Below are 27,257 nucleotides of genomic sequence, written 5' to 3'. Positions count from 1 at the left end.
AAAACAGAACTTTTTAAACAGAAGTGTGAGATGGTCGAGAATTTACGCCAGCGTCCTGTTATATTTTAGATAGCAAGGAGCAGACGGCTGAGTTTCACTCCACCGAGAGCGCTTAGGCCGCTTAGGACCTCAGGAGGATGCAGCCTCTGAATTTGGACACCCCCAAAGGACAATAATAATGGTGACATTTAACTTATTTTGTTCGATAAGCACTGTAAAAAGAAAAAAAAAAAAAAGTGTATATATCCCCCCCCCCCCAGCCCTTTTGAATGTCTCCCTAATTCTGAGGTCTCAAGGTTGGCAAGTATACTGACCGTACCACTTCATATGTATGAGAATAATGTATCAATATCAAACTGTTAGATAATAACATTTAACCCATAAGGAGTCCGGGTGTTTAATTTCCAGATCCATAGGTCCTGGTGTCTCCTCCTCTGTCCCTCTGTCCATGCTGCGCAGGATTGCAGTCCCATGATGAAAAGAGAACTCGGTGGGTGCATTTGAAAATGTTGAACCAGGGGGGTTTTCAATCTGCCTTCCCCAGTGTTGTACAAATGTTGTCTGAACCTGTCTGCGAAAGTTTGGCCTGTTTCCCCCCACATACATGAGGGAACACTTTTCATTGATAATGCAGTATACTTGATTCCTACTGGTTGGGTGGCTGTGGCTCAGGTGGTAGAGCAGATCAGCTACTGATTGGAAGGTCAGTGGTTCAATCCTTGGCTTCCCCAGTCTTCATGTCAAGTATCCTTGGGCAAGATACTAACCCCAAATTGCCCTCCGATGCGTACATCGGAGTGTGAATGCAGGTTAGTTTGCACTTGTGTATAGAAGTGCTTGTATGAATGGGTGAATGAGGCATGTTGTATAGAGCGCTTTGAGTACTCCGGGAGAGTAGACAAGCGCTATATAAGAATCAGTCCATTTACCATTTACTGGTGGATGTAAGCCTCTCCAAAATTGGAGCTCCAGCTCCCCCGTTTGGGTTAAACAGGTACTGCTTTTGTTTTTAAAAAAAAAAAAAAAAAAAAAAAAGCTCATACTTTTCTTTCTCTCGTCCCGCTGGTCCCAGAGCTTCGCTTTTACCAACATATCCTTTACATTTCTGTCGCCCGCTATAATTCTGCAATTTCAGAAAGGACATCAATTAAAAACCTCTCAAAGTTCATTTTGAGAGCCCTATTTAAAGGCAAATATAGAATGGAATAAGTGGTAATTAATGGCAAAATTTCCCCACCATCCTCCACATCCCCGTCTCTGGGTTGATACTTGGGATGACGTTATTACCCTCTCTTTAGAGCTTAGTTCCAAAAGAGTTTTCCTGTTTACAGCTCTCAAATCTACCTGAATATCCCCTGTGCCAGAGGCTCTGGAAGAGGACTGTGATGGAGTTTTGAAGATCTTTTTCACGGGACGATATTGTATGGAATCTAATCTGCGATTTCACAATACCCCTAAATGTGTGCTCGCTTTATGGAGAAGGGCATGAGTGTCGGTCGGTTTAAAATATTACCCGCATGAGTATTCTCTTTTGTTGCTCATCTACTTGTTCAAAAAAAAAAAAAAAAGACTGTTTAAAGTTTACTTGGTGCGGGTCCAGTGTAATATTTGACCTTTACTGGTGTGTTGAATAGCCATCATGCTTCAATTAACTCCTCAAAATCATCTCTGCTATAAGACCAGGCCCCTATGATGTCATCTAAAAACTTATGGTAAAACAGAGGTTTATGTCGATATTTCTCAAGGGCACCCGCCTCCCACTCACTCAAAGATTTGTGTAGGAGGGGGCGTATATATGCCCTGCCTCCTCTCTCAGCCGCACAGAGAGGAGGTCTTTAGCCAGGGTTGCAGCAGTGTCCAAGCTGGCTGGCTGGGCAACCCACCCTGCAGTCTCTGCAGGAGGTGCCCTCACTTGGTGTTCGCTCTCTCTGCGGTGGAATATCACTTCCTGTTCCAACATACAGTCATGTTTTTGTGTAACTTACATGCATAGCAATTTAATTAGAAACTTTTAGATAACTGCTTTTATCATAGTATAATCTTCATGTGTTCATCCGAAGCATACTCAGACTAATTTATAGCCACAGTATCCACTGTGTCTTTACTGTCGAATCCCTCACACCAACTCACTAGCAGCATGACCTCTTCACCTGTCCCTCCTACACTTTTCTGCTCATGTTAGATGTTTAGTTACTCCTCAGCTTGCTTTAGCAGTGATGATGCTTGTAATAAACAGAGATGGGCAGTAACGTGTTACTGTAATCCGATTACTTTTTTCAAGTAATGAGTAAAGTAAGGGATTACTATTGCAAAAACAGTAATTAGATCACTGTTTTAGTAACACAGTGTGCTTACCGAAAAGTAACAGTAAATTTTTTGCAAGAGTGTCTCATGACAATGACGTAAGCAAGTGCAACATTCGTGGCAACAGCTGTGTGCAGATCAACAATGGATAATATATGAAGTGCGGGAGAGAGTATGACCTTGCAGCGTTTAAAGCGTGGAAGTACTGACCTTACTTTGAGTCTGATTCCGTAAACAGTGACAAAAACATTAGCGTCCGCTGTTCACTGCGTGGGAGGAAAACTTCTTTTTACAGCGAAAAAACCCCTTAACTTCCGAGCAAGCGCTAAGTACGCTATCACGGAATGAGAAATTCACAGAGAAACTCGCGGATTCTTCCACTGACCGTTGAGGCACACCTACACCAGGGCAAACCTCTGCCTGCTATACAGGTGTAAATAGAGCAACAGGACCACTGAGTCTTTGATTTTATTTATTTTCTGCTGTGTTTCATTTGCATTTATTTGAAAGAGTGAGTGTAAACACAGAAATATTTTATTTTATGTGCTGAAATGTGCAGAAAATAGGTTTAAATGTTAAACAAATTTCTTCCAGTCAGAGAATGTTGCATACAATTTAATTTTTGCTTGATGCATAAAGTTTAAAACTAATAAAACAAGTTTTAAACAGAGACTTTTCCATTTGATTACATTTTGTATGATGGATTATGCAGAAAAAGTAGAATTGGGCTGAAATACCTATCGCTTTATTACCTACTGAGGTTGTAAATCGGGTTTTTAAAAAACTAGGTAAATACTTTTGAAAATAAGTAATCAGTAAAGTAACGGGATTACTTTTTGGGGGAAGTAATTAGCTACGGATTACTTTTTTCAAGTAACTTGACCAGCACTGGTAATCAGTGTTGGGGAGTAACGGAATACACGTACCGCCGTTACGTATTTAAAATACAAAATATGAGTAACTGTATTCCGTTACAGTTACCGTTTAAAAAGGTGGTATTTAGAATACAGTTACTTTGTTGAAATAAATGGATTACACTGTGGTACTACCCTGTTTCATATTGTCGCGGGTCAGGACTGCACTGAAAAAAGTGATATTGGCTCCTTTTAGATATAGCATATTTTATTTTGGTATATCTTTTTAATTCAAATGAGTAACTCCAGAATACATTCCCTGCGTTTTAATCCAATTAATTTTAGTTAATTAAATGTAGCTCAAAATGCTTAAGTATGTTTTTCATAGCATCCTGCTGGGCCATTTTGCGCATGCGTTAGGACAGGCCACCATTTTGCGCGTGGACTGAAAAAGCGGACGCTTTGTGTGCTGCAAGCGGGCTCAAGTTAATCACACAACTTCGTGTAAAGGTGGTCTAGCTTCGGTAAGTAAACCTTTTACGGTCGTTTTTGTTTTATTTTTTTACCTCAGTCAAAGCATGTTGACTGTTTAAGACGTGTGCACATGGAGAAAGAAGTCTAAGTAGTTGTACACCTCTGAACTTTGTCGTGATTTGACTTAAGCTAGCTATGTGCTCTATTAGCTACTGCTCTATTAAAAGAGTAATTGTACTGATGAAAACTGCTACGTTAAAATGTCATGTTTTTAGCTTAGTTCTGGTGGCACACTTTGTACTAACAAATTATGAAACGAGGCAATTTCTCTGTTGTAGTTAGCTGTACAGTTCACTGTACAGACAGCCTGCAGTTTAGAAATCGTCCCTCCCGCCACAACATTGGCATTAAGGAATAGTCGGGCGGGGGAGGGGGCTTCTGAACACACCTGCACAGTCAGGGGTGCAGTAGGAAATAAATAAGTAGGATTGGCGTTGCACAACGTCTTTTGTGCAGAAACAAATAATGGTTGTAAACTGTGGAGGAGAATAACTCAGTGGTTGCCAATAATGTGAGATCAAAAGGCACTGAGAGTGATGTTTGTCAGGACTGAAATTAACTCAGAAAAGAATTTGCTTCACGTGATAGAGCTGTTGAGTGCAAGACCTGTCAGCGGTCTGGTTTAGCATTTGAAGCCTCGCTATGTGCTTCCAAACCGCTGCATTTAATCTCAGAGAAAACTAACACAGAGAAGTAAAGCAAGTGTGTAAGTTCATCTCTTTATGTTTGCATAGTATTTCCATGTTGAGCTTAACAACCGATGTATGGAGCCACAGTTGGACTGGCTGTCGGAGTTTTGTATTGAGGGGGAAAGGAAGCGATTTGTTTCGTACTTCAGCTAGAATGAAAAAAGACAAAGCCCTCGGTGTCTTCACGCTGAACAGCTAAAACTTCTTCCCTCATTCTCCCCCCTCCCTCTCCTGTTGCTACTTCAATCATGAAACTGATCAATTATCAGCTGATCGGGTTTTCTGTCGCTAGTCCTGTCTCTCTTGTTTGTTAATTGCCCAGTTTGCGCTAGAAAGAGGAAAACGGCAGATAAACAACAGCAGCACATTTAAGCTTGATAAGCTGTTGCTAGAATTTTTTTAATATTACTTTCTAGTATCCGCTTGTGTTTTCTGGAGCCACAGCCGTAATAGCTGCTGGTCATGATAACAGTTTGGATATGTGGTGAGAAGGAAACATGAAGGTGAAACCAGGAGATGTTTTTACTGAATCATTAGAGCTGAACTGGTAATGAAGAAACAGGTTTACCTTTTAGGTGACATGAATGAGTTGAAAGGAAGTTATGAACTGTTTCTGAGAGACAAATAACACCAGGATCCTTTTCTATGTAGCTGACAGCTGGTAACTGTGCAGGGGCGGGTCTAGCAAAGTGTTGCCAGGGGGCCAGGTAGGGCATTAACAGGGAAAGGGGGGGACAAAGAAATAATTTTTTCTTATTCTCATTTAAAATGTCTAGCTTTTAATAAATAAATATCTAAATCTTACAACCAAAGTAGTGATCTGGTTAAATGTATAGAAATCCATTATTGTATGTAGTAAATATTAAGTGTAATATATACCCTAGTAATAGTAGTACATATAGCACTTTTTCCTTTGGGAAGGTACCATCTGTGCTGTCTGCAACTGTATTGAAGAAAAATGTTGAATCTAATTATTGTAGAAAAATAATTGATTTCTGTGCATTAAAGTAGATTACGTCAATTAAGCATTATGAGGCAGAGGGTGGGGGGTGGTTTCTTAATATTTCTGTGTACTGTTTAGAATACCTGAATAAGGAGGATGGTGTAAGTTTTTTAGGTTGATCAGTATTGCTGAAGTATAAAATATTTTGGGTGCAGTGTATTTTTTGCATACAGGTATAACAGAATAGCTTTAATGTTTTTTTTAAACTGAGTATGAACTTATACAAAATGCAGCAAAATATTTATTTAAAAAAAACAGTTTTATTTATTATAAAATACACTATATCGGATTCATATCGGCATTGGCAGATAATCAAATTTATGATATCGGTATCGGACATAAAAAAGTGGTATCGTGCCATCTGTAGTTTGTACAGAGGCACAAGTAAGATTTGTTTTGTTACAAGGGAGTATCATGAAGTGGCTTGGAAATGGTAATTGTTTGTCTTTCTAAAGTCCTCATTTTAATTTTTTGTATTGGTGTTCCTTTTCTGGCAGATTTTCTTCCCCTTATGTGTTATTGTTTATTCAAGGAAACGGTGTTATTTTGGTAAGTACATGCAAATCCCTTACATATTTATCACAACAGTATTGCAGTGACAAGTTTATCTCTCTCATCTTAAGGGTTCTTGTGATTATTAATATTGATATTAATTAATATCAATTAATACATATGATTAATATAGTTTAAGAAAAGATGCCTCTATATTTTGTACCTTGTTTGTTTGTTTGTTTGTTTGTTTGTTTGTTTAAAGATTAGGGCGTAGAAAACTGATTCCATGTGTTGCCAACAGTTCCCATCCTTTAGAGCAAATTATTTAAAGTTGAACATGAAAGTTGCTGGCTGTAACATAGTTTTTTGTTTTTTTCTTTTATTTGATTGTTCAATTGGCACTGTCATGGTATTGCTTTCTAACCTGATCAGATTTTAGGTGCACTCTAGATCAGTGTTTCCTAACCCTGTTCCTCAAAGACCTCTGTCCTGCATTTTTTAGATGTCTCCTTGCATCGCCACACTGATTTGAATTAATGTTTAGCCTAATTTCTTCATTAAGTTGTGCACAAGTCTGTCACTGACACAGTTAATATGTCAGGGTGCACTGAAGCAGAGAAACATCAAAAATATGCAGGATGGGCATCCTCAAGGAACAGAGTTGGGAAAAGAATGCTCTAGATAATACAGGCTACAAGCATACTTCTAAGATGCATCCATTCTTGTAGGTTAACCACGGCTAAAGTTTTCTTTGTGTAAAGTACTAAGTGTGTTTTTTGTGTTTGTTTCAAATTTTCTCTCTTTGTTGTATGTCCAGTTTATGTGGAAGTGTAAAGACTGCAGTGCAGAGGTTTCTAGACAATCAGAACTTCTTAAGCACTATAGACTGAAACAGTCATTTTGGGCGTGGCCATCACATTAAGTGCCTATATCCTGAGTGTCCATGTCTTTTAAAGACTTGGAATTCACTTCTGACACATTTGTCAAGGAATCATAGCAATACCCCAGAGCACTCTGACAAATTTGCAGCTTTTTCCTGTCAGTTATGTGGTTGTAGTGAATTAGGAACAGAGCGTGAATATTTTGTGCACATTAGCCGTCATTTAAAAAACAATGAGACAGTAACATGTATGTTTAAAGGTTGTGACTACAAATCAAATATTTACAGTACCTTTAAGTCACACAAAAGTCGCAAGCACAGTTTACACTCGCTGGTAGACTTCAAAGAGGATATTGTCAGAGGATCTTTTGCAACTGAAACTGCAGAGCATGATGCTTCAAATGCTGAGGAATTGTGGGGTGACGAACAGCCTGTTGATTTAGAGACATCAAATGATCATGAAGACGTAGTTCAGCTAAAGCTTGCGGCAGTGTTATTAAAACTAGAAAATATATTTCACGTTCCAAGTGCTGCAGTTGATGAACTTTTGGAGGAATTTCAGTATTTGTTGGGCACAGCATCTTTGTGTAGTGCAGCAAAAGTTATCCAAGACACATTGAACAGTCACAGCTTGCAAATAGACCAGTCAGTCATTGAAGAACTTGCATCTGCACTGTGTACATCTAATCCTGTGTATAAATCGGTAGGTAAAGGCTGTCCCCTAGCAACATCCTTTAAGTGCAAAAATCCCCCCACAGAGGGACAAAAGGACCCCCTGGTGATCCTCTAATCACATGAGCCAAGGTGTGAAATTGGGTGTGGGTCCCAATCAGCCAGGGTTTCGGGTGAGCTCATTGTGAAACCTGGCCCCACCCTATCATGTGAATTCCTGAGGTCAGATGGCCCAGGATGTGAGTGGGCGTTAAGGCGTGTACACACACACACACACACACCTCTAATTGTAGAGTTAATTGTTTTTCTTTTACCATTTTATTAAATGTTTAGGACATTGAAGGAGATGACATCCAGAGAGACCTGAAGAAGCACACCATGGGCATTTATGTCATCAACAAGGAGGATGGACAAAATGGACATTATGATGACATTGGAATATTTGTTGAAGGCGAGATTGTCATGGACAACATTGGATCTCCGGCCCAAGCTTGTGCATTGATGCTTGGAGTAATCTATGCACTAAACCTAGCCTACCCCAAGGAATTGAGGCACTATTATGAATTCATTCAGAAAGTGTTGATGGGATTGGATGGGGAAAAGCTCTCCACCAAAGTCCTTGGGCTGAAGAACAAAATCGCTACTGGATAGGAAGATTTCTAAAACCACACATCCAGAGAATGCTGTTATGTAAATTACCAATGACTGGTGCTCTTGTGAATAGGAGTGAAACTCTTGTATAACCATCATTCATTCTCACGTTATGTGTTATGTTTTGATTGAACATTTTAACTTTCAATAATGAATGTTTCACGTTTGGTACACTTGAGTAGCTTGAAGAGCAACTTTATAATTATTCAGTTTACCGAAGCAATTTTTCTTTATTCCGGTCCTTGATAGTTGCTGCCCTATAGGGCTTTGGAGTTGACGTCACGCCGCAGTGCATTGTGGGATCGCGGCGCCATGTCAGTAGGCTAGAAAGCAAAACAAGCACACAGTGTTGGAGTGTTGGAATCGGGACTGCCAGAACCATGCTCAAAATCAGCGCAAAAGACAAAGGGCTGTATCGCGACCGATTGCGCCAAGAGACGGTACTTTGAAAAAATTGTGTGCATCGGTAATGTGGACCTGTATGAAATAAGGAAGCGGAGTGGAAATCCAGACAACCTACAGCCTTTGTCCTATCCCGATCTTTGCATACCTTGTCTGTGGAGTCAGCGCATACACAGCAAACCAGTTTAAGAATTATAAACCCCTGGAGGCCGACATCCAATTCACGAACGGCTGGGTGCAAGATTTGTCCATCTTTAAGCCTCCACGCTGCCGTTAAGACAAAGCTAAGTCGGTTTGAACTTGATAACTTGATAACTTTCTAAACAACTTCCTTGTTACAGTTTTTGATTTGCACGTACAGCCAAACCATCTATATTAGCCTTGGTTAATTGCAGACCTTTTATTAAAAGTGGTTTTTGTGTGTTTCAGGTACTGCACTCACAACAACTGAATGAAACTGCACTCCAACCACTGTGACCTCGTTTGTGTGGACACAGAGAGACCTTGCTGTGATACGCATCTTCCCTGATGTGTATTTCTGGGAACCACGTTTAAAGCAAGCACAAGACTTCTTTCTTAAAGTGTGCCTTCCTGAACTTCTTGGGAAATACTTCAACAACATGCTGCTCTAAATAGCCTGTAATGTTTCATTTTGTGGTTCAAGATTGATGCCAGCTGTGTGTTGCCATGTAAATAGTTTGGATTTCATTTTTATGTACTTGCTAAGTACATGTGAACAGATCAAGAATAAAAAAAAACAAAGATACTATTCTTTTCTGTTTTATTGAAACTACTTCACACAAAGTACAATTATTTACAATGAACTACACATGCAACACAACATTCAATTTATGAATACTCAACAAGAGAAAGTTTCATTTGGCGCTGGTTTGACAACCACACTGGGGCACATATTCACCAAAACACAGCAAACCTTAACAATCTTATCAAGCAGTGTTGTGTTTATTTCTGCTCTGCCCTGTTCATTGCACACACAATGCTTCGTCTGCCCTTTAGCTTCCGTGATGCTGTCTGTCCGATCGCCACTGTCCACATTTGCAGCTGGTACCTCAACCTCCACTTGTCCAACACAACTGCTGTCCACAGACTCCATGACATGGTGATTTTGTTGTTGGTCTTCTGTCAGATCTTCATCGATCACTTCTGCACGGGGCACACCTTCAGACTCTGCAGCTGCATAACAAAAGCCTGTAAGATAAAATTAGTGCATACACATAAGGTAAATGTACACCAATATTCCAATGACAGGTGTGTGATTCATTTGGAAGTTATGTAAAGATTAGTGTACAATGAGAGCAATTTAGTATGTTTTTAGAGGCCCATGTGCAGTGTTGGTGCCCAGTCTGGATTTGTTACATCCATTTCATATGCTGGTTTGCCTGCAATAATGCTAAATCATAAGCTACTCAGTCGACATGATGACATGACGTGGTTCAATCTGCAGCATCACACATTAGGATGTTTTATCTCATTATCTATGACCTCAGCGCATTGAAAATAACACTAAAAGCCTTTTAATAGTGATATGAATTAATTTAGAACTCACCGGAAAGAAAATGCGGAGAGCAAACCAACAAAAAGCTGGGGATTGCACAGAACTCGATATCCGCTCGTCTCACCGCCGCAATGCAAGCCTGACGTCTTTGTTTAATAAATTTGGATACGTGGCATCCCTCACGTTGCCTCCAGGATGGAAAATGATTAAAAGAGAGCCCATTATCCAGCTTCTTGCTTTCACGATCGTGTAATCTAACGTTGCAACTGCCACCACATCACGTACGAACCATAGCTGAAGCTGTATCCTGTGTCTGGCCTACTATCATGGCGAAAGGGGGCGTGGCCCACCTCCCGTGACATCACGCTCCAAAGCCCTATAATCAGTGTTAACTCACCTGATTTAAAAAAACAAACAAAAAAACAACAAAATATATGCATGATTACCACACTGCAGCACACTGGTAACACTTTAAAGACTATTAATTGTTTTGCATGTAAAACATTCAGAATCCTCAAGGAAGGACTAGAATGGAAAGACAGTGGTCAATAAGCAGTAAGGAAAACAAGTTTAGTTTTAAGTCTAATTACCTTATTAAAATGCAACTTCCAAATATGGATCGCGGAACAGCAAGTCTGAAACTTTGGTTAGTTTGTGGATGCATCAGTTTCTAATTGTGATACACTGGCAGTGTTTTATTCTTTTTTAGAGGAAGAGAAACATTGGTTAACATTTCTCTTGTCTGTTGTTTCTGTTTTATTTGAATAGAGCTTTTTAAAGCTATTAGTTCATAGGCAAAAGTTTTGTAATTTGTATTATACAAATTACAGCAATTTCCCTTAGATGTGGATTCTTATTCTGTTTGCAACAAATTTTGTATTAATAAAAGATGTGAAAGAATTTTGTAGTTTTCATTATTGACGTTATTAAAAGAACTACAAATCAGGGTAAGCAATATTTTTTTTTAGTAAAATTTACTTAATTGAAATAGAGAGAAATTAACAATTTGATTGATTTGAATATAACTTTGGGACATAAGTTTAAAGGAAACAAATTATTCTGGTACACTTAACACGACCTTAGTTGGAATTACTAATATCATTTGACTAAGTCGTATCCACAACAGTTAAGTTAAAGTAGCTTAAAAATATATGTTGGCTTTACTCGCTTAAATTAGATTCTGTGTACTTAAAAAAATATTTCTGGATTCAAACAAATTTATTTCGTGCAACCACTTGTCATAAAAAATTTGAGTAAATTGAACAAAACATTTTTTTCAGTGTGTTTGGGTTTTGTTTGACAGCTACATTCTGTTGTTCCAGGCGGCAGCGTTACGGTTGCCATGGTTACAGGGTGACGCTCTCTCTCTGAGTGTTTCCTGGGTGAGAGAGCGCTTTTGTTGTTGTTGTGCTAAGCTAATAGGCAGAATGCTACAGGCATAGCTCTAAAGAATGTAGCCTGATGGGCAGTGTAGTCCGTGCTGCAGGGAGAATGGACTGCCACACCAGTTATGTGTCTGTGAGCGAGGGAGGGAGAAAAAGAAAAAGTATGAGTTGTCATCGAGCAAAAACGGGAGCTGGAAGCATGTAAATATAATAATAACCACTGCAGCCAAGAAGAGTGCCTGACGAGCCCAGTTGTAAGTAAGCTATTAAGACTCGACTGTACACTGTGTTCATGTTTTCCTCCGGAAAAAATAAGTTCCGTTGGAGCAGCCTTTCAATGCCTCTCTCTGTCTCTCACAAGCAAAGTTGACCCAGACAACAAAGTAAAGCTAGTTTTTGGCTAATACGGTGGGTTCCGTGTCAGGCTGGTAGCCGGAGGTCCCTTTACTATGGGTTCGGAGCCGCGGACCTTCAGTATCAGTAATAAATCACAGCAATAGTACATTCACGTAGTTGTAAACAGCATGATAATATATTAAGTAATCCAAAGTATTCAGAATACGTTACTCTCATTGAGTAACGTAACGGAATACGTTACAGAATACATTTTGGGGCATGTATTCGGTATTCTGTAATGGAATACATTTTAAAAGTAACCTTCCCAACACTGCTGGTAATAAATGTAGCCTATTTGCAGTTCTGAAAACCAGGATCACTGAATTGGAGACTGTTTCACACCCTTAAAAAATCCGTAGCTAGCCAGGCCCCTGTAGCCGATACAGCTGAAGGTCGCGTAGGCCCCGCTAGCTGTTCCCCACCAGACCCCAAGCAGCTGGGGTAAGAGGGCACCTGGGTGACGATGAGGAAGAAGCATGGTCTTAGACAGAAGCCCCAGGTACACCACCAAACTGTTCATGTGTCTAATAGTTTTTCCCCACTCTGCGACATACCAGAGTTTGATCCCTGGCGGGTAATTGCCGATTCTGTTCTGAAACATGTGAAGCTAGAGACACCGGCAACCATTTTCAATCATCTTCCAGGGGCCAGAGCAGGCAACATTGAGGGAAATTCAAAACTGCTAGCTGAGGATAACCATTGGCAAAGATCCAAAAATCCAGTTTCTAGAAGAACTCACTAAAGACAGAGGCCAACAGAGCAGTGAGGCCGAAAGTGGAACAAGCAGGAAAAGCAGGTTTAAAAACTGTGGCCCCTATGCCTTTATCAATGGTAACTATCCTCAGTAATTTGAGACCCACGGACTAAACTCAGCTGCTATCCAACCACTCCAGTCCTTGAGGGCTGGTTTCCTGAAACATTTCTATGTGTCCCTGTTGCAACACACTTGATTACAATTAGGTCATTTACCTCTATATTCCACCTTTAAATATAGGTGTTTATCTTGCTTGTTTGGTATCATTCTTTTCAGAACAATCTCATATCTGAATTCTGACTTTTATTATTTTGGCCCTCACTCTCTCTCTCACACACACACACACACACACACACACACAAAAACTGGTATATAGTTTGAAGAGCCCACTTTCGATACAAATTGAAATGGAGACTCTAAAAAGACACAGCAACAAGATGCAGTGACCCAAATGAGTCATGTGATTTTGACGCACCGTCCATTGACCAGAGGGTTAAATAACGCACATATTACTATAAAACTGTTCCTTATGTTCTACGGGTCAACTTAAAAATGTTTTTTTTTGTTTTTTTTGTTTTTTTTTGTTTTTAAATGGACATAACGAGGAAAGATTTCTGTTCTGAAAAAAAAAAAAAAAAGAATGTAAAAAATAATTTTTCAAGAAACTGACTCTAAAAACGCTGATTCTACATTTTGGTCTAAACAATTAATTTTACTTTAGTCATGGTATCTCAAGGTCAGCAGGGGTCGCCATCCTCGTGGAAAAACTTCCATGCCCAGATTATATTGCATATGGCAGACGAACATGGTCAAGGCTAATCCTGATTCTAACCATTGACAGTCAAAAATGTATCATAAGAGATACGGATATAATGATATAAGACAGATTCAGAAACTATTGGGACTAACTGCCTTCCATTTAGACAGTCTCAAAACCTTACATTCAACCAACAATATAATCAATAAGGGGGTGATCGTCAATCGGGGGTCACTAAAATCAATATTTAATCGGTGTGTAACTTTGCCAAAACAATGTTGGAGTCTGTAGTTTTGGACCTGGGGTCCGTTCTTCGTACCTCGCTTACTACATCCAAGATCAAATGACACATCCAAGATCAAATCATCGCGCCAACTTTGAGCTCGCTAATCCGGTTCTCCGAACACACCTGTTGTTAACGATTAGTATAGCTGGATGAAGTAATCTGAGATCACTGGGTGGCTTAAAAGGGGCTACGCATCGATAGTAGAAACATTGATCGGCAACCCTTTGATTTGGGCAGGGATAGCTCAGTAGGTAGAGTAGTTGCCCCATGATAGGAAGGTCAGGGGTTCGATTCCACCGAACGGCTACCCTGAGGTACCCTTGAGCAAGGTACCGTCCCTACACACTGCTCCCCGGGCGCTGCATTGGTGGCTGCCCACTGCTTCACTGGGTGAATGGGTTAAATGCAGAGGAGTAATTTCCCTACGGGGACTAACACATACACATTATTATTATTATTGATTGGTCGGCGAAGATGTCAGAGGAGCGTGCTCAGTATTTTTCAGCAGCAGAGCAAGAACTCTTGATTGAGGGATTTCAGGAGTTTCAGAGTTTAATTAAAATGCAAGGGAACACTGCAAAGGCTGCAAAAGCAAGGAGAGAGGGCTGGCAGAAAGTTGCTGACAAATTAAACTCGTAAGTAATTTATTATATTATATCCTCTTTCACATTAGAGCCACAACAGGACCCACTAGAACATGGGAACAAGTAAAAGTGAAATATAAGAATATTCTACAGAATGGTAATATTTATCACTTATATTGCTTTTAGTCTCTTGAAAAGAGACCCTGAAATAATCTTTGTTTGTTTATAACAGCAACCAAGAAAAGGGCAGAGCAAATAAAGACAGGTGGTGGTCCTGCACCCCCTCGTCACACCCCGGCTTTCTGTACTGTGACATTTATTGACATTGTGGGTTTTTTTGTGTGTAGTTTTACATAACACTCCATCACTTTTACCTGTTCCCATGCAAGGGGTGACTGAAGCATGCACAGTAAGTTGGGAGATATATCTATATCTATATATCTAGAGAGCGAGAGAGAGAGTGTTAATAATACCCTCACGGGAAAATCGATATCTCTCTATGAGCACACTGTCGCGCTGAGCTAAAGGATCCTGTCTATCCCGCAATATCCGCTGAATTCTGAAAACTCTCCTTATCAATCTTGCACCTTCCTTGCTCGCGTACAAACGGACAGGACATGGCTGCGACAGACTTCCCAAATCCACCTTCGCTTTTATAGCCGTGGTCTCTCATCTTGATTACACGAAGTGTTTTACTATTACTACTCTAAAATATGAATTACATCTGAAATAATCAAATACATGAGATAGAATAATTAATAGTACATTTCCCTTTTTTTTTTTTTTTTTTTTTTTTTTTAGGAAATGACCTGTATGTATCTGTATGAAATCAATAAAAGAATCAAATACTGCATTATCTTTAGTTACAGTGATAATATTTATTTATGGAAAAACAGTGGAGAAATATCGCTGTTGCTTTCGTATAAATGAAGCGGACATACCTGAGTGGCCGCGATCTAATCCTGTTTACATAAAGTAAGCCTGCTCCCGAGCAGGTTTACGCTTACGGATCTGTTGCTATGACAGCAAGTCCCAGATGAGCTTCAGAGAACCGAACGATCCAAGATCACGCGAAATCGTCAACAATCAAATCCAGCTAACTTACTTAGCGAGGTACGAAGAACGGACCCCAGGAGTGATATGTTTAGCCGCATGTTGTCCTTAAATTGCTGTCTGTCTAAGTGGTGTCCAAAAAATGATGTGGGGCAACAGTGTGTGAGTGAGTTCAGAAAATTTTGACTTCTGACTTTTCCAGTTTGTTCCACCTCGTGTGGGCTGGATTTTTTTCTTTAGCATTTTCTATATATTATTTTTATGTGTATGGTACTGTGTGTGATTCTTGTGAGCGCGTGTGTGTTGGGAGAATTTTGACCTTTGCAGTTTAATGGTCTGCGACGACATTCCCTTCGAGAATGATGATGAGATTTACAGAGCCTGCCCCAGTTTCACCGGGCAGGTGTCTACAGGTGAGCATCAGTTTCTGCTCAACAGGAGTTTCCTCCTTCAAAATGACTGTGGGGTTCAGGGTCACATGACCCCTTCCTCCCCACCCACCAGGATGCCAGTCTGATTCATTGGTGTGTCTCCTTCCAGCCTGAGGACTGTCCCACTATGGAGGAGATCCTGCTCACTATGCTCCTGCGGAAGGAGCATAATCTCCCCAGAACAGATTTTTATTGATGCCTACAACTAAGGTCCTTCTTGAGAAGACTCAAGAGCTGGGGAAACATTGCCAACCCCATGCCAATTGAAGAATTTCAAAAAACAAAAAGGGGGGGGGGGACAGAGACAAGAACACTATTCGTAAAATCTATAACGCAGTCTCATCAATGATTAAGCTGATTAATAATTGATTAATAATTCCCTGGGGATGAGGGGAAAGGTGGGAGGTCAGAAATAAATGGAAAAAATACCAGATGATAACTGGTGGGAAATATGTATTGGAGCACACCAGACCACTAATTCAAACGCATGGACAGAGTTCAAATGGAAATTATCACCAGATTCTACAGAACAGCAGAAATAACTGCTAAGAAGGGCCCAACACATCTGAGTTCATGCTGGAGCAACTGTGGGACACACTCTGCAAATCAAACCCATATATTTTGGCGCTGCTCTAAACTCTTGTGTATTCTAGAGGCAGATATTTGATGCTCTCAAAGAAGTTTTCAAAGTAAATATTCCACTACGTCCTACAGTAGCAGTGTTGGGAAGGATTCCAGAACTTATCGATCGCAAAGCCAAAACTTACCTGCTAAATATATTATTCACTACAGCCTTAAAATGCATAACTATCAGATGGTTTAAACCAGAACCTCCCACATATAATATATGGATCCAAAAAGTGTATGATGTCTATCTGATGGAATAAATTACATATTGACTCAGACTACAGAAACCTGTTTTTGAAAAACGGTGGGGACCCATGCTAACCTATTCTTAAAAATCATAACCTGGATCTAGCGGGTTTATCCAACTTCAGACCAATTTCTAAATTGCCTTTTCTTTCTAAAGTCCTAGAGAAAGTTGTCCTTCTCCAGCTCCAGACCTTTCTAGATAAAAATGGCATTAGTGAAGTATTTCAGTCTGGTTTTAAAACGCACCACAGCACTGAAACTGCTCTTTTAAAAGTTTTTAACGACCTTTTAACTTTTACTGACTTGGGAGATTCTGCCATTTTAATACTATTAGACCTCAGTGCCGCCTTTGATAGCGTAGATCATAGGATTCTTATCTCTCGGCTTGAGCACTGTGACAGAATCAAAGGCACTGCACTGGAGTGGTTTAAATCTTACCCATCTAACCGAAGTTTCAGTTAGATTTGGGGATACATAATCCTCAAAAGCCTCACTTTCTTGTGGGGTCCCCCAAGCGTCCATTCTTGGTCCCTATAGGTTTGATTTAAAAAAAAAAAAAAACATGGCATCTCATTCCATTGTTATGCAGACGACTCAGATTAACCTGCCACTGAAACAAATCTGAGTCATCTGAAGGAAGGTTTTGCTAGATTGTTTGGAGGATGTTGAGGCATGGATGGCTTTAAACTTCCTTAACCTAAATGAACAGAAAACGGAGCTGATTGTGTTTGGTCCCCGTGACCACTGCAACTTTGGCCCTTTAGAAATGTATAGAAAACCCGTTGCGAGGAACCTAGAAGGGATTTTTGACTCTAATCTAACGTTTGATAAACAGATTAATGCTGTAATCAAGTCCAGTTTCTTTCATCTTCGACTACTTGCTAAAGTAAAGCCATTTCTCAGTTTTAGAGAATTTGAGAGAGCTATTCATGCCTTCATTTCATCTCGCTGTACTGTAATAGTCTTTACTCTGGTGTTAGTCTGTCATCAGTTAGCCGTCTACAGCTGGTCCAAAATGCTGCAGCACGGTTACTAACTGGCACATGCAAGTGAGACCACATTTCTCTCATACTGGAATCATTACACTGGCTAACAGTTAGTTTCAGAATTAATTTTAAGATTTTATTATTTGTTTTTAAAGCATTGAACGGATTAGCACCCTCATACCTTTCTGATCTTTTAAATTGGTACATTCCTGCAAGATCACTGAGGTCTGCGGATCAGTTGCTCCTGGCTGTCCCGAGGTCCAGATTAAAGCACACAGTAGCTCGGAGGAGCCTTTGCTGTGACTGCTCCTAAACTGTGGAATGAACTGCCCCTTCACATCAGGACCTCCCCAACCTTGGACACTTTTAAAACCCGTCTGAAAACCCACTTTTATTCCTTGGCTTTAAAATCAGGATGAGTTTGTATTTTATTTATCTTATTTCTAACTCAAATCTTCTAATTTTATGATTCTTTTTCTTAACTCCCTATGTTTTTATTTCTTTTAATTATCTTAATTGTACAGCACCTTGGTCAACGGTTGTCGTTTTAAATGTGCTATATAAATAAATTTGACATTGACATTGACTACTCTTACTAATACAATTAGGAACGCCACCTTATTTTAAGAGCTCTCTTTCTCATCTCACTTATTTATGGATGGAACGGAATAAGGAGACCAAAAAAAAAAAAAAACTGCCTTATACGAGGCCAGAGAGTGCTTATGTATAATTTTATTTTACATGCATGTATCCTTGCTTTCTGTAACTTTCTGTCCCTGGACATTCATACCTGCTGTGTGTAGTTCTGATGTGACTATATGCTTGTACATATGGGCACAGTTGTATAGTGTGGGATGTATCACTGCTGATTAATAATAAATAAATTGAGTTAAACAAACAAACAGCCCTGAAAACTATTCCTGCACGTTGTGCAGCCACATGTGTATGTAGAGAGAAGCTCAAAAACATACTTTTAAGGACCCTATCCTTCTCAGAGGAGGACTTTAAGGCTACGTTCACACTGCAGGTCTTAATGCTCAATTCCGATTTTTTTCTCTTCCCTTTCTCACATCATTGGGACATTTGGATGTTTCAGCGTAGTTTCACGTTCTTCAGGTTGGCCATACGTGTCCATCTTGGTTTGTTTTTTGTGTTTCATGTGACCGTCTTGGCTTTTATACTTGTCTTTGTCTCCTCCCACTTTTGGGTTTTCAGCTTTTGTTTAAACTTTCTACCTTTGTCTTTTAACTTGTTTTTGTTGTCTTACTTTTGACCTCTGTATCTTTGTTTCTTTTTTTTTTTTTAGTGACTATCTTTGTCTTACTTTTTACTTGTTTTCTTTCCTACTTTTTTTATGTTTCTATTCATGGCGAGAGTCACCACCCTAAAGCCTTATCCAGTATGTGATTTGTGCATTCTAGGTACCCCCCCCCAGAAGTGTGGGCCCAAGCCTATTGAAAATCTCAAGAAAAAGTGGGGTTCTGACTTACTTGCCTACCACACATCAGTTTTCCAGCTTCTCTCACCTTAAGTTACCAATAATAGAAATCATGTTCAGCAGTGCCGTTTGTGCTGATGGAATCTAGTTGTATGAGATTCAGTTTTAATTTTCTCATTATGACATGAAACTGCACACCTTCATACATATCAGTGAGTGGAATAACTTGTAAAACATGTTATTTTGTAGTTATTACAAGAAGTGCTTTACAGCTGTTCTGTTTGAAATTCACATCATCTCTGGCATTTTCTTTTAGACACTGAACCTGCCGCTAATAATTTGAGCCTCGAGACAAAGTCAAAAACCCAGAGACACAAAAAGGTAAGATGAGTTCTGTGAACGTGTTAGTCTGCAGTGCTCTGAGGCTGCTACATGTGATATTTATACCTAAAGAGCAATCTGCCGTTAGACCAAAATTAACCTGTGGGGACAGCTAGATGATAATTCTTAAAATAACACTCTTCAATAATTTTTTTCTGTTTCTTTTCCAGATAAAGATCAACCCTTGCCTCACACTTTACACTATCCTTTCACTGACAACAATACTCTTTAGCCTCTTTAATATTGTGACTATTCATATTTTAATTCTTTACTATATTATATGAAGTTTCACACTAATTTTCAGGAGGTTTTAAGGGTTTTGGTTGATTTGGACAGGCGAGAAAGCATTGAGAGACTACTTCATTCGTACTTTAACAACCTGAGAACACTGGTCTCCAGCCAGCCTCCAATTTGAGAATTGCAGTCAAGCCAGCCTCCACTTTGTTTGGCGTTGCCTGTGTATTCTGAGTATTATGGCAAGAGACGCAGAAACCTGATTTCAAAATGAAAGCCAACTTTAAATTTTTAAGGCATGTTAATTACATAATACCAAATTTCATTCAGTCTTCCAAATGACATACCCTTGTAATCTAATGGTGCCCTGTCAATATCAAGGCCATCTTATTTGGGGATTTCAAAGTAAAAACCCTCTGAATTTTTCACAATGCTCTTAAAATGTAAGTTGCCATTTCCATAGAATAATTGCAGCTTATATCGACAGTATACAACCACAGAAAGGCAAAATCAGACTTGATATTGACATGGTATCACTAACTAATGGCCCTTTCAAATTGCCCACCTATCATGTGTTTTTCAGTGATTTCAGAATGCTTTAAAAAGGAAAATTGCAGTTTCCATAGCATACCTTCACTCTTGATCAACAGTATACAAGCTCACATTGATACCATGTCAATATCAAGTCATTTTGATTTTGCCTTTCAAAGTAATGGCCCATTGAAGTTGCCGACATAAGACCCAGTCTTTTAAATCCATTTTTCCCCCTTTGTTACCTACATATGTGTTTTGATGTGCAATTTTATCATTTTGACTCACATCTTCAAGGTCTTTTCATTTCTAACGTTTTTTTTTTCCTTCTCTTTTTTTTGTGTTAAAGTATTCCCCAGAATCACAAAAAAGAAAATAATTAACTTTCAAATTAGTACAGAGTTGGAGAATAAACCCAACCTGGGAGTCTATTGTCTTAGGTAGTCAGGGAGATTATTGAGTGTTTTCCTCTGAGTTGGGGTTGGGTGTGCCACCCCGGGCTAGTTGGTGCTGCTAATATGGGCTCCTGTCTGGATGGACCCGGGCCTCCTGCCCTTAGTGGATTCCATGGAACAGGGGTTCCTACTGGGCTCAGTGGAAGAGCTGGCCCCATGGAGAGTGTACTTTGCCTTGACGTCCCTCCCCATCTTCAGCTGCCTCCCTCTTCCCACTCCATCCCACTACCACACATGCAGGGCTTTGGGGTGCAGGTGTTTCACTGAGGTGAGGGGGAGGCATTCCTCCTATGTCCCCTTCTGACCACCTGTGCCAACCTAGATATCAACATTACTCACACTCTCATAATATATACACGTAGAGCCTTGGGGCTGGGCAGACTGAACAGCGTCCAAGGGATGGTCTGTGTATTCAACCTCACCTCTGTTGCCGGTTCCCACCTCTCAAATTTTAAATACATGTAGACTATGAGGTTTCTCGGGAGGAGCTGTGCTGACACCAATATTTATTATTTACTGTTACTTATACTTATCTAGGTTGTGGCTGTGGTCTCCCTACTGCATTGTTCTCTTTTGCTTGTTTTCTGTTTTTTCTTCCAGCAGGTAATCCAGGGAATTTCATTGTGTTTTCTCACTGTTATTCATCCCCTCCGTTTCTCCCCCTCTCTGTTGAACGCCTCTTGTCTATGTCTTCACCTTCCTATCAAGCATTCATGTCTGTACCGTTGATAATAACTGAAAATTAAAATATTAAATAAATACTTCCATTGGGCATTTTCTTTGTCTTCAGACAAAGAGTCTGATTGCTACAGTGCCGAATGGTACAGGGAGGAGGGGAGAAAAATAAATTAATTTAAAAAAACAAAACAAAACAAAGGTAATACACAAGCCTATACCACCCACTACTGGACATTACAATTACTGTATTTTTCGAGCTATAAGCCACTACTTTCTCCACACTGAACACTGGCCTATACTAAAGTGCAACTAATGCATGTTTTGTTTTTTGTTTTTCCCCCTCTCTCCTCTCCCCCCCATGCCGCCAAAAACATTGCCTGGTAACAGCAGACCAATAAAATTGATAAGTAGTTCACAGAGGTCCAAGGAAATTATGCGATAAATCCAGTGCACTTTCACAATAAAATTATTGTAAATCAGTCATTTGTACTCGCCCTCATCAACATGGAAAACAGTCGAAGAAAAGCATCATGCAGCTTTTAAGTTAAAGGCAATCAATCTGGTGGTTCAAGAAGGAAATCTAGCTGCTGCACATTATCTTGGGATAAATTAATCGATGGGGAGACAGTGGAGACGCCAGCGTGAAGAACTGAGTCAATGCAAAAAGACAAAAGCTTTCACAGGTAATCATAGCAGATAGCCCAACCATGAAAACTTTCTTGAAAACTGGGTGAACACTCAGAGAGAAGGTGGCTGCGATCTTACAGTGCAGCTCAGACTGAAGGCTGAAGCAATTGCTACCGAAGTGAGAATTGAAGATTTTAGAGGTGGGCCATTGTGGTGTTTTAGATATGGACGAAAAGACCTGTCCGTCGGGGCACGCACAACTTTGTGTCAGCCTCTCCCTCCCGACTACGAGGTAAAAATTCTGCACATTCACTCAAAGAGAATTCCATCGAGCCAAATGATATAAATAGGGATGAGTACCTTTGACTTTTGACCTGCCTCTCACTCGGACTGTTAATAAAAAAGGTGACTCGTCCGTCACATTGAAAACAAGTGGCCATGAGAGAACACGTTTTACTTGTGTTCTGAGCTGCACAGCATCCAGACAAAAGCTTCCACTGATGGGGATTTTTAAGTGACTAACAATGTCAAAGGAAAAATACCCAAAAGAAATTGTGGTGATAAGTCAATAAGCAAGGCTGGATGATGGAGAGCCTAATGAAAGATTGGCGCAGAGAGTGCTACGCCAAGCATCCTGACGGATTTCACATGATTCATCTTATTTTGAAAAAACTCAACTGGATCTTTAGCTTAATTGTGAAAGGCTGGCAGAGCCACATGATCGTTGTTGACAACGAATGAAAGCAGTTGCTTGCCTGTCCGTAGTGTGGTTATTTTAAAATATGAGAAAGAGAGAACTTTAAGAAAATAGTCACTACAGTGACCGTAAAACCGCTGAAAACCAATATTGCTGTAAACAGTTTATTTTGATTTTTTGATCAAATCCGATTTTTTTTGTCTGCTTGTTCACACTACAAATAAAATGTGACAGCAAACGTGCTGTAGTGTGAACCCTCAAAGCATCCTGCATGTGCATGGCGTCCGTCTTGTGTCAGTGATGTAAAAGACGGATTTAATGCGACATGACCATTCAAACAGCAGTCACTTTCTAACACATCAGATATGTATCGGATTCAGTACCACATATGAAAGTGACCCAGATCGGATTTGAGCCGTTCACGCTGTCATACCATGATCGGATATGGGTCGCATAGGGTCAAAAAAGTCAGATTTGATGTGCTTTCACCTGCAGTGTGAACGTAGCCTTAGAAGCACCCGGCCCGCGTAGACCAGAGGTCGGGCCCTCTGAAGGATGTGGTCTAGGAACTCAGACATAACTGATATTTAATAACAGTTCTCAACATAAATTATCGCTATATATTCCTAACTAAAATCACTTGCTTAAAATACCTTAGTATTTCAAGCATATTTACAGATATTATAGTATCTATGCAAAATGAAAGAAAGTCTCTTCACAATTTTTCTTCTTTTGTAGTCTAACAGCAACTTGTCTGATGAGGTCCCATTTGAACCTCTTTTCCTTTTTTTTTTTTAGAAAAGAAAATATGGGCAAATCTAAAAAAGAAAGATTACAAAGAGGATACATGGGACTACAGTGGATCAATCTTATTTCTGATGAACTGTGGACAGTGTTTCCATATTGTTCTTTTGCTTTCAAAAAGGCATAGAGTCAAGGCTTTAGACTCAGCAAGAAAGGGCCCTTTCTTCTAGTGTCTGGGTTACTGCAGGTTTGAGGGTTGTCCAGTCACTGTCGATGATGAGGAAGATCTGAAGGCGACAGTTAATTTCTAAGATCTGGAATGTGTGCACAACCACTACGAACTGAATAGAAGACCAGTAAAAACTGATAAGAGAGATCAAATTGGCCGTGAATTAGATAAACAATTACCTAGAGCCATGTATGTGGAATATATGAGTTGGAACTTCATTACTGCACCCCGATTGTGCAACATCATCATCATCCAATTCGCTCAAGTCTTGAGTTTATTTATAGTTTATTTGAATGCTACAGGCAGTATCATCAAAAAAGGAAGGGTTCGCCTCCTTTCTATGTTCATGAACTTCTAGTAAGGAATCCACAGAAAACATGCTCTCCCCTACCAGTGGCTAAATATTTGACATGCGACCAGAAGACTGCCTTTGTCACATATTTTTTGGAGGCATTTATGACTGATGTTACAAGGGCCTTTGGGCACAAAGCCATGCATTCACCTGTAATGCTCATTTGTGATGGATCAATGGCCCTAATAGCCGTTTAGCAACCCCCCCCCCCAGAAATCTGTCAGACACAATAAATCATTGCTACAACACTGCTTCTGGGAAAGGAAACAAGGAAGACTTTGAGGCTCCGATTCTTCATAGATGTCTTAGTCATGTCATGAAGAATGCCAAGGAGATCTTTAAAAAGTAGTAAGTATAATCCTGTTATCACAGTGCTTGCGTGGGGCTTTTTTGGCTTGTGATATGTGACATGGCACCTCATGCTTCAATTTGGGGAAACTTTTCAGATTATTATTACTGTTTTGGAAAAGCTTAAAGATAATTTCTTCTTAAACTGCAGTGCACCAAAGAACTACCATCTCACAGTACACACTGTTGGACTCTTCACTACTGCAACTTCCTTAAAAAGACCTCACTGACATGGTTTGAAGTGCTGCAGTTGTTTTTGCAAGTCCTTATATTGGGGAGAATGTTGAAAAACATTTTTACAACCTGCAGTTATGGAGGCATACATCCATTGTTGATTGTTCATTTCTTAACTAGCCTGTTCATTTGGGGATTGCGGTCTGGGGTGGCTTGGGCTGCAACAACCTCCGGGGGGCTCTTATGGTTTAACACTCATTTTTCAAGCAACTTAAATTAAAACCAGCCAACCAACCAAGAAAAAAAAAAAAAAAAAAAAAAAAGGCACAGACGCTCACATATTCTCTCTCTGTCAGGGCTGTTATGGGAGTCAGGAAAGAACCCAAAATGCAGACTCACTGCAGAGGTAAAACTTGAACTCAAAATAGCAGTTTTGTTGCTGGACACAAGAAAGAACTAAAGTGGAATACAAACATAAACTAGGCAGGCAGAACACACAGACTTGTATGAGGGAGAGTGCAGCACTGACAAAGAGAAACATGGGGCTTAAATAAACTGAGGGATAATGAGGGAATGAGACACAGAAGGAGAGTACAGCTGGGAGTAATTAGGCCAGATGAGACAAGAAAAACAAAACTACATACCATGACATGAGACACGGACCTTTAAAGTAAAACAGAAAACACACCCAGAACCGTGACAGTCTCTCTCTCACAGACAAACTTCATTTGTTTTTGTGTACCAACGTCTGTTTTGTCCTTTTGGTGCTGGATATCATTTGAGTGTGTTTTGTTACAGATGCAGATACATATACTTCGTGTTTTTCCCAACACCCCCATTATTGTCTTTTTTTCCATGGGTCCCTTTTGTTTTTCCTTTTCCTCCACTTTCTTCTGATATCTTTCTAAAATTTGCTGATGGCTTGGCTGATTGTGACCTACATCTATTTTCACACCTTGGCTCGTGTGATTAGATCATTAGGGGGTCCGTTGTCCCTCCTGGGGGGATACTCCCACAGAGCTTAAATCTGGGACTCTCCACCATTTGATCCTAGAACTGAAGAAGCTTCTCGGATGAGAGGTGAAATGTCTTTAAGCAAATTAAAAAATAATTACACCATTTAAAACAAACAAACAAATAAAAAAAAAAAAACGACAAGCCCTGTCACTAAATTGTGTACCTGGGTATGTAGTGTAGTGTTTTATTGTGAAATAAAATAAAAGTCAGCCACACTCAGGAATACATTAAAATTAGATTCTCAAGATCAGTCTTCAGATTAGACTTATGGTTTCTATTTATGATAACACTGCATTATACACCACAGACACCCGTAGGCCACGGCAGCACATTAACACACACACACACCCAAAAAAGTTATAGCAACTGTATGTTTATTTTCTGTGGGTAGTATTTTGTTGTTGTTCCTCTCAGCTGTTTTGGGTCAGCTAATGGGATCACGACCCCGGGAATGTTCCTGCGCTGGAGGCAGCCACACCTGCTGCTCGTTATCTGCAGCAGATTACACTCACCAGGGGTTAAGAGTGTGGCTGAGCTCCAGTTAGCGCTGGATCCTTGAGTCAAAACCAATCAGTACAGCTGTGGATTATCATTGGTGTTGTGAAAGTAACTTCACTGACTTGGGATTGCCTTTGACATATGTGTTCTGTAGTGATGGGATTTCTGGCTCTATTTAGAGAAAGAGCCGGCTCTTTTGGCTCCGTACCAGCTCTTCAGGTTGTTTTGTTGCTTTAATTAATTTATTATTAACAATAATATAAAATTATGCACAAAAGGAATTACTAATGTAAAAGAAGTGGTTTTATCCATATATATGTTTATATATAAATATATGTGGTGGCCCCTAGAGACAAAACACGTACAAACTCCAAAACACATTTCTAGCATGAACTGAACTTCCAAAACAGAGCTACCTAGATCACTGAAATTACACACCTGAAAGCATATGTGTATTGTTTGTGTATTCATATATAGTCAAATAATAAAAAAAAAATAAAAATGTTCATTTACCTGTTTCTACCACACACCAAATCCGGTCGTTGGTACTTGCTGGCTTGTGTAGCCACTAGGTAACAAAAGCTCAACACTGCCCCTGGCATCCTGGAGCACTTCTGTTGTGTTTTGTACATATTTTGAGGTTTTATCTGCTTCTGAGTTCGTACGTGTTTTGAAGTTTGTATGTGCTTTGTCTGTAGGGTCCACTGTAAATAAACTTTTATTTATTCACTCCACATAAAATGTAATAAATAATTCAAAAAATACAAAAATCAACTATTCACATTTCAACTTTTAACTATTTCAATTTTCAGTTTTTTCCTTTTACAAATTTAAAGTGAAACAACACAAAACACTGCAAACCACAACACAATTAAATATAAATTATAATATGAAAACAAAAAGTAGATGCATATTCTCTGTCATATGGACCTGCATGAATAAACTTTCTGAATCCTTTATCATCTGCAACTGAAAGTAGTGGATGATTACTATACGTTTCTAATGTGAAAGTGTTGTCCCTGGCTCTTTCTCTGTCTTTCCCTCCCGCTCTGTTCCTGTGCTACTGAGTGTAATTACCGCCCCTCCCCCCTCTTCCCAGCGTAAAGCATGAGAGGGTGAGAGACAGAAAAAAAAAAAAAAACACGGCTCGCGATAAGGAGCCGGCTCGCGTCGTTCACGTCAAAGATCCGGCTCTAATAGCCATTTCGTTCGCGACCGACACATCACTAGTGTTGTCGATCACTAGTGTTATGGTGTTTTACCAGTAATCCGGAGCGGAGTGTGTTTTTCACGAAGCAGAGCCAGGGTGGGGAACAGGTGTTGTGTTTTTTTTTTTTTTTTACAAGCAGCCA

The 27,257-nt window shown here is 39.8% G+C and overlaps 1 long non-coding RNA gene across 1 annotated transcript; it reads left to right on the top strand.

Annotated features, from left to right (window-relative positions):
* Nucleotides 1-2,397: 2,397 nt before the first annotated feature.
* LOC102076309 (uncharacterized) lies at nucleotides 2,398-8,195 on the top strand. Its single transcript, XR_003218829.1, has 3 exons — nucleotides 2,398-2,402; nucleotides 5,882-5,933; nucleotides 7,762-8,195. It is a non-coding gene; the product is annotated as an uncharacterized LOC102076309 (long non-coding RNA).
* The last annotated feature ends 19,062 nt before the right edge of the window (nucleotides 8,196-27,257 follow it).

This window comes from Oreochromis niloticus, linkage group LG3 (genome assembly GCF_001858045.2).
Source record: "Oreochromis niloticus isolate F11D_XX linkage group LG3, O_niloticus_UMD_NMBU, whole genome shotgun sequence".
Lineage (NCBI taxonomy): Eukaryota > Metazoa > Chordata > Actinopteri > Cichliformes > Cichlidae > Oreochromis > Oreochromis niloticus.
This window is presented reverse-complemented; position numbering and strand designations above follow the sequence as displayed.